Here is an 8,887-nt window from a genome sequence, read left to right as displayed (position 1 = left end):
TTCCTTTGAATTTGACTGGGCTTTAGCTCTCTCTTTTATGGATTCTGAAATTAAACATAAAAATGTGTTTAGGAGTATCCCAAAGTAAATAGAAACTAAATTCAAAATACCAATTAATTCATTTAATTTATATTCACATTTTAGTATTTTAGTCCAATAATTGAGTATTTAAAGTGCACTTTCGTGCACTCATTAGATGCTATGTTGTAATTCTTTTACAAATGAATAAAACAGTTTACTTTGTTATAGAATAAATAAATAAAAGCCCGTTCTCCATTAACAAAATTTGCTATTTGTTGCCGGGATCCTCAATCTGCCTAAATATATGGCAAATATTTGGATTTTCAATTCAGGCAAAATAAAATCTAGCCCTTGCACAGTTTGATTCTATAGATAAAAAAGAAGGCACAGCTTGAGCCTCTACCAGAGGTTGAATATATGATGGGCACTCCTCAGCGAGTAACTTTACATTAGATAACATAAGAGCACTTTTAGCTCATTGATGAGCTACATTACTTTTTTTCCCTCTTGGTATAAACAACTCTAGCAGCTTGAATGAATGAAAAAGGGGAAGATAAAGAAAATTAATGATAGTCCTCTCTCGTCTTTTTCTCTTTAGAAGAAAATCGAGGTGAAGTGGGGTCCACCGAGATTCTAACAAAATCAGAGGTGGTTGGGAGTGGAGGGGCAGAATAACGGACACTTCCGTCGTTTGTGTGAGGACTAAAATAGGTGGTTTTTGAGTGGTTTTTGGCGGTGAGAATGGGATTTCGTTGGACGATGAATGAAATCGAGGATAGATGGGGGAAGCTAAAGTTGACGAAGGAGGAAGCCCAGAGTATTGATTTTGATGATGATGAATCGGAAGAACTGAAATATAAAGAAGATGTTAGTCTTGTTGGGAAAGTCTGTATGGAGCGGCAAATCAGTACAAATGTGATCAAAGCAACGATGGCAAAAATTTGGAGGATTAGTAGAAGAGAAAAATTCCACGAAGTGGGATCGAATGTTTTTGTAACACCCGTCCTTGTGGTGGGACTTTTTATAAAATGATTTTAGAAAGGACGATGGGAATTATAGTTTGTTTTAAAACTTTTTACTTCCATACGTAGGGTGCAAGAGTCTACGTTATAAAATAAAACATGCTTTAAGAATAAAAGAGGTTTACAGTGGAAAACATCAAACTTAAAATAAAAAGGTCTTCCATACATTTAAAACATTCATGCCTAGACTTTCATGCTCTTCCCCTTGGGCTCTGTCGGTCTTGATGCATTCTACTCATTTAGTTCCTAAGGGGGAGGGGCATACATAAAAATTAAAATGAGTCGAATACTCAGTAAGCATTACTTCATAACGTAAAGATATAGCAACATAGGATTCCAGTCATGCATTCATCACTCATACTTACATACATACAAGACAATAAGCATACATTCATTTTGAAAATGTCACTAGGTGGGGATTTTATTAAAAGAGACGGTTTTCTTCTCGTAAAACATTACTCCCACCAGTGCCTTCATTTCTTAATGAGTCCGAAGACTCGTGCATTCTCTTATCACTTTCCATCGACCTTTACACAATAGTACTCCGTGTGTGCTAGGGTTAGCAAATCTTCATTTGGAACCTAATTCCACTTGTGGTCGTGGGTTCGACGCAGTACTGGGTGCACTACTAGCACTACTTATCCGGTATTGCAATCTACCCATTCATTGGTACCTTTATGCATTCATTCATTCATCATGGTCGCTACGTATTTTCATACATCATATCATTCATTCATCCAGTCATTTCTTCCATTCTTTGATTAATCAGTTCATTCGTGGAAAAGTATCATTAAAAAGCATAAGCATAAACTTAAACATCACATCATCGAGGCATCATTGGAACCATCAGTCCATGACATCCATAAAGCATACAGTTTATAGGGGCATTTTAAACTTTCTTCACATCGCCTAAAGCATCAGTACATAAAAGCATGAGGCATAAGCCTCACTTTTCATTTTAAAAGACTACATCCAATATCTACTACGTATAGTCATCCATCACATGCATACAATTAGATACTTGAGTTACATAAAAAGGGGCTACCAAGAATGGCCATTACGTACATATACTTGAAGACTTATACTTAGCATATTTTCATAAAACGTGGTTCATTTTGTAAAGCATCGTAAAGGGAAATATTTTCTTTTCATTTCGTTCGTATCTTTAGAAAACGTTAGAAGCATATGAACATAATACTTATCTGGTCTTTAGAAAACCCTAGAAGCATATAACACATACAATAGTGTTATAAAATATAATTTAATTGACTTAACTGAAAACACTGAGAGGAATTAAGATATAATATAATTTAAACTAAAATTTAGTTTATAAAATATAATCTTTCATCATTCATTAAATGATGAAGTTTTGCTAATTACTTTTAAGAGAATAAAAGCATCTAATTATTTAGAGTTTTCAACATAATTTAAATCTCATAATATTTTAAATAACTGAAATCATTTAGATAAAAATGATTTTCTACAATTATAATATTTTTGGAATTCTTCAAAAATATTATAATTGTCTTACTTAAAATTAGGCTTGGTTCAATAACACTGGAAATACCCCATATAAATATTTTCAGGACATTTAAAATATTCAAGGGCTTTAAAACACTGGACGTACTTTAAAATCAACTACTGACATTAAAAACATGCCTTCGATAGGGTAGAATGGAGTTTTACATTTTTTAAATAGGAAGAAGAAAGGAAAGAAAGGCTTTATGTCCATTAAGCTTGACATGAGTAAAGCCTATGATAGGGTAGAATGAAGTTTTCTTGAAACTGTTATGAGCAAACTAGGCTTCCATGAGAGTATAATCCAGCTTGTGATGATGTGTGACCCCTTCACTCTCAGTTTTGATTAATGGCTCTCCTACTGGTTTTATTGTTCCTTCAAGATGTTTGAGGCAAGGAGACCCTATTTCTCCTTACCTCTTTCTCCTGTGTACTGAATGGTTGATTAGTCTATTGAGAGAGGCTGAAAGAATTAAGTTTGATCCTGGCATACAGATTTGTCATGGGCCCCCTAAGCTAAATCACCTGCTATTTGTAGATGATAGCTTGATTTTTTGTGCTATAGATGTGGATACAAATGTAAGATTGCAAGCTTTGTTAAAGTAGTATGGCCAACAGTTAAATAGAGAGAACACTACAATGCTTTTCAGTGCCAATGTAGAATAGAATAACAGGCAGGCTATTGTGACGCCCCCAAATTCCGCTTGGGATCGAACGGACATTTGAAGCGTTGAGACATGCAACACAAAGTTACTTGCCCCCGTTCATGACATATAAGATGCAATATTTCTAACATGCATCTAGCATTATGCAATATTCGCAGCAGATAATTTTTTTCTTCAGCAATACTATGCACCAAACTGAAATATCTCAAATACTTAAAACATACTTCATACATAATGACGTACTAAACAACTGAGATCACAACACTAGTCCAAAATGGTTGTGCTCAAAATAGTGTTGGAGATTGAACACCACAAATACAAGTAGTAATGAGGTAACTACTGTACTACCATCTACGTCACACAATTGTTTAGTCGATCATTTCCAGTTGGTCGATTCTTGATTCTCCTTCAGATCCTGTAACAAAATCTACCATTCGGGGGGAATGATAGTTGGGACTACCACAGTGAGATTTGATTACAAATCTCAGCAAGTTAACAGGAAACTTCCACACAGGTTAATGATGCATGCATGGTAGTAAAAGAATGAATGCATAATCAAATCATAAGTAATCATAGTATAACTTGACATACAACATAACATAACTGGCATAACTTAAACTAAAACTGAAGCTTAGCATGAACGTGACTTGAAACATAACAGGGACTTGAGACATAGCATGAACGTGAACTTGGAACATAACATGGACTTGAAACATAGCACGATCGTGAACTTGAAATATAACATGAACCTGAGCATGACATAACATAAATGTGAACTTGGAACATAACATAAACGTGAACATAACATAACATGAACTTGAAACATATTATTGTCTCATGGGATTACCATGATTGCGTGAACGTAAACTTGAACATAACATAACGTGAAACATGACTTGAACGTGAAATACATGAACTTGGAATCTTATTCAATAGACATAATAATTAAAGTGACCATATGGGTGCTACACAGGTCCCCTTGGCCGTGTATCCCTGCCGATTACCGCATCACATCATAGGTTTCTATTCCAGCTGTGAGTGCGTTAATACGTACTCCACAGTTGTTGTGGCCCCACGTATTCTACGTGTCACAATTGTTGTGTCTCACGTAGTGTATGCTCCACAGTTGCTGTGGCCCCATACTTCATGCTCCATAGTTGTTGTGGCCCCATGACTTATTTGTTTGTGCCACACTTGCTGTGGACACACGTAACATAATGTGTGGCACCATCGGCATTAGTGTCTGGTGTGTTCCGGTGACCAGCTAATTCGGCCTCATTCGCAACCTGTTGACTGTACTTCGTCAACCCAGGAAATTTCACACCTATTTAGACACTCCAGCATGAACAAATGAATTACACTAGGATATTACCCCATCCTAGCCCTTAGGATCGTGATTGACATAAATAACTTAACTGACATACATGACATTTCATAACGTGACGTAACATGAACGTGACATAAAAGACAGAAGTCCTTACGTAGCATAATGTGACATGAACGTAAAATGACAAACATGACATAGTTCAAGACATAAATGTAACAGAGAACATTTCATAACATGGCATACATGTAATATGCAACATTTCGTAACATGGCATACCATACAACAGACAACATTTCTTAACATGGCGTAACATGTGACAGTGAATATTACGTGACATGAAATACATGTAATAGATGTCATACTTAACTTAACATGACATACTTGCAATGTATAGCAATACGTGACAGAATATCTTGTGTAACAGATGAATAATTCATGACAGAATAAATTCTGTGTAACAGATAAATATGTAATGACTTTGGCATGGTACATATGATAACATGCTTACATAGACTTTAGTTCCCTTACTTATCACTCATACACATTAAACTGATAGTAAGTTAAAAACTAACTTACCTCGATCTTCGCCTTTCGAGACAAAACTCAAGTGCGATCACAAGAAACTGAAATTAGTGATTTCTAAAAATTAGAACTTAATCACTAACAATTAAGAATATGGAGAAATATCAACTTAGAGTAAAATTACCATTTTACCCTCTACATGTGGAAAAATGATCATTTTACCCCTAACTTAAGGATTTTGCATCCTAACTCCAAAAATCACCAAAATTTACATACCTTATGTAAATTTTGTCCTAAGCTCAAATATCAATTCAGAAAAATTTAAATTTGAAACTAAACACAACCATTAAAACTCTATAGGACCGAAACTTACATAGGCCATTTCCTTTGATTTTGTTTTTGTTGTAATTCTTTCAAATTTCAAAACTCATGATTAAACCAAACTTTTTCTTCTACTATACTCATAACATATTCCTAAGAATAATCATGTTTTGAATCATGAACAAAAGTCATCAAAATCACTAAAACCACATTTGAACTTTTTGGTTTCTCTTCTAAGTTCAAAACAGATTTTTGTTTCTAACTTGTTTTGATCAACCTCTTGATCCATGACTTATAAAGAAGTGATCTTCAAATAAAAACATCACATGGTTGAAAAGGTTGTCCTAAAACAGATCCAAGCTTCAAACTCAAGATCACATGGTTAAACATCACCCAAAACATAAATTTAGCCAAGAAGATCATCACTTTGACCTAACCGAATATCTCCTTACATAAAATTTTATATCTTCGAAACTAACATAAAAAATCTTCAAAATAACATTCTAACATGTATACAAGAAGCTTAGGATCTTCCAATAAAAATATCAAAGCCATTGGAATAAGATTAAACCATAAAAGAATTAAACTTTCTCAAAACAGAAACTGTTTTTCCTCTTCCAGTTTCTAAGTTTCTAAACCTAAGAAACTATTTCACCAAAATTTTTAATCATGCAACAAATCCTCAACCAATAATCATATACACATGTTAACAGTACTCCATAAAAATTTTGGACCAAGATCTATTCCTTAGCTTGGTCAAAAACTCCAAAATATAACACACTCTCCGGTTTATTGCCCAGAATGACCTTTCTGGGGTCTAAATAACTTTTGACCAATCAAATAATCTCCAAATGGAACTAATAAGATATTCACGTAAACGAGACTCCAAAAGAAACAACTTTCATGAAGGAAAAGTTACGAGAAAATACTTACAAAAGCTTCGAAACAGGCGTTCAAAAGAGGTACTAAAAACTGTCCGAGAGTGTCTTTGTGTTCTATGAAGGAAAAGTGTAAATGAGAGTTGCTTTTTGTGGGAAGTGGACTGGAGAGCCTCTTACACAAGTTATGGAAAGTGATAGGACTGAAAGAAAGGTTGAGTGCTGGCATTTTCTTCTCATAAAAATCATTCCAAGATCTTTTCTCAAGGTGGAGTGTAAGAGTGAAAGAGTGAGGTGGCCCTTTAGGTTTGTATTTCAAAAACCTTCTAGGTCCTTCTTTGCAAAGATCTGGACAGCCAAGTGGGGGTACAAAAGTTAGCCATGACGCAATGCTAATGGTAACCAAATTCGTGGGCCTTAATGGGCCTAAACCGAATGGGCCTAAATTTTGGGGTTTAAAGAGGGTTTGGGTTGCTATCAAGTCCAAATCCAATATCACTTGGCCCAATCAATTTTTCAAGGTTAACAAGGTTGGATAATGATGTTCTAACACAAATTTGAAGGATTAATAGCATGTGGAAGTGATTTAATCAAGTGATTAAACACAATGCTAGAAATCGGATTAGAAAATGTTTAGAGGCCAACTTTAGGGTTTTGGGAAAACCGTTTAGGGTTCTGATTTCAACAATGTTTTTGGGCTTTCAATTGGATTTCCACCATTTAGGGTTTCATTAGGATTGAAATCCTTTTTGGTCTGGCACAATTTGGTTGAGCAGATGAAACAAAGTTTTGCTTAAGTGGCATGATTTCACAGCTTGATTCCTTCAAATCTATCAAAAGCTCCTCACGGTGCCATGTATATAATATTATTCACTAAGTGCGGCTAAGATCTTGCCAAGTGTCCAAATAAAATTTCTCTAATCTAATTTGGACATTCCACATTCTATTTTGAAACACTGCAATTGGTGCGCTTACCGAGGTTACTATTCACTCCGAAAAAGTGAATTATAAACTTAACACTAAAAATTTCTAAATATTCATATTAACCACAGTGAAAATCTTTTACCGAAATTCAACCTCGAAGTGCCCCTAAAAATAATTTTACAATTTCCAACAGACGTTTCGTCCGGAATTATGAAAATAGGCTATTGCGCCATAAAATCCTAAATAATCCACTGAGTCTAATGGCGTAGACCATAACGCATTTTGACACTTCTAACCACCTCAAATAAATAAAACTCATATTTCTAGCACCATAGTGAGTGATAACAATGACTATGTTGACAGACTAAAACCTATGCGATTGGTCAATTCGTAAAAACTTATGGGGTTTTTACGAGATTCCCAAAATCAATAGAAATTCCACCAATGAATTTCTAGCGGGCTGTTACAACTATTATGAACTTGTGGAGCTCATCTCATGGGTAGCAATATGATGATAAGTATCTTGGCCTGTCCCTAGTGGTAGGTAGGTCAAAATCAAGTGCATTTGCTGGAATCAAGCATAAAGATTGGCTCAAATTGCAAGGATGGAAAGGGAATATGTTTTCTTGAGGGGAAGGGAAGTCCTTCTAAAAGCAGTAGCTTTGGCAATCCCATTTTATGCTATGAGTTGTTTCAGACTTCCAACAAAGTTTTGTTCTAAAATAGAGAGTATGATGGCCCAGATATTGGTGGGGTCAAAAGAATAAAGAGAGAAATGTTCATTGGCTAAGCTGGAAGAAAATGTGCAAATCAAAATTTGTGGGAGGAATGGGGTTCAAGGAACTAGAGATTTTCAATATGGCTATGTTGGCAAAACAAGCTTGGAGGTTATCGCAGAATAAGGAGAGCTTATTCCACAAGATGTATGCTGCTAGATATTTTTCTGATGGTGACTTTTTGGTAGCTTCTCTTGGAGGTAATCCCTCATATGCTTGGAGAGGAATATGAGAGGCAAAGATCCTACTTGTGAAAGGGGGTAGGTGGAATGTGGGAAATGGAAGCTCTATCCATATTTTAAATGATGCTTGGATTCCTGGAATTCGAAACCTAAGACATGAACTGGGTTCTGAGCAGAGTGTTGAGCAACTCTATCAATTGGAGGACCACGTTTCCTCGCTAATTGATCCAAGTACTAAATGGTGGGATCTTACAAAGGTTAGAGCTCTATTCAATCCAAAAATTGTTGATGTTGTTATCAGATTACGCTATAGTCATATTGGAGCTATAGATCAGTGGATCTGGGAACATGAAAAGTCAGGTACTTTCTCTGTTAAAAGCGGTTACAGATTCTTTAAAAATTGCCTGGAACCTGAATGTGGGGAGTCCTCTAATGGTGCTTTGATGAAGAAGTTTTGGACTGCTCTCTGGAAGTTAAAAATTCTACCTAAGATTAAGGTTTTTGCTTGGAGAGCGTGTAAAGAGTTTACCAACTAAGACCAATGTCATTAAGAGAAACCTGAACATTGAGGGGCAATGTTGTTTTTGTCAACATCCAATGGAGGATTTGTGCCATGTTTTGATATTATGCCCTTCCATCCATGAATTCCTAACTCACAAGTTTTCTGCCATTCAAAATGGAGTTCATTTCAGTTCTTTTATCACTACTGCAATGGACCTTCTTTTCAAAGG

This window comes from Juglans regia, chromosome 9, assembly GCF_001411555.2.
Source record: "Juglans regia cultivar Chandler chromosome 9, Walnut 2.0, whole genome shotgun sequence".
In the NCBI taxonomy this organism is placed as follows: Eukaryota; Viridiplantae; Streptophyta; class Magnoliopsida; order Fagales; family Juglandaceae; genus Juglans; species Juglans regia.
The sequence above is the reverse complement of the archived record's forward strand: the minus strand, read 5'-3'. Positions refer to the sequence as shown.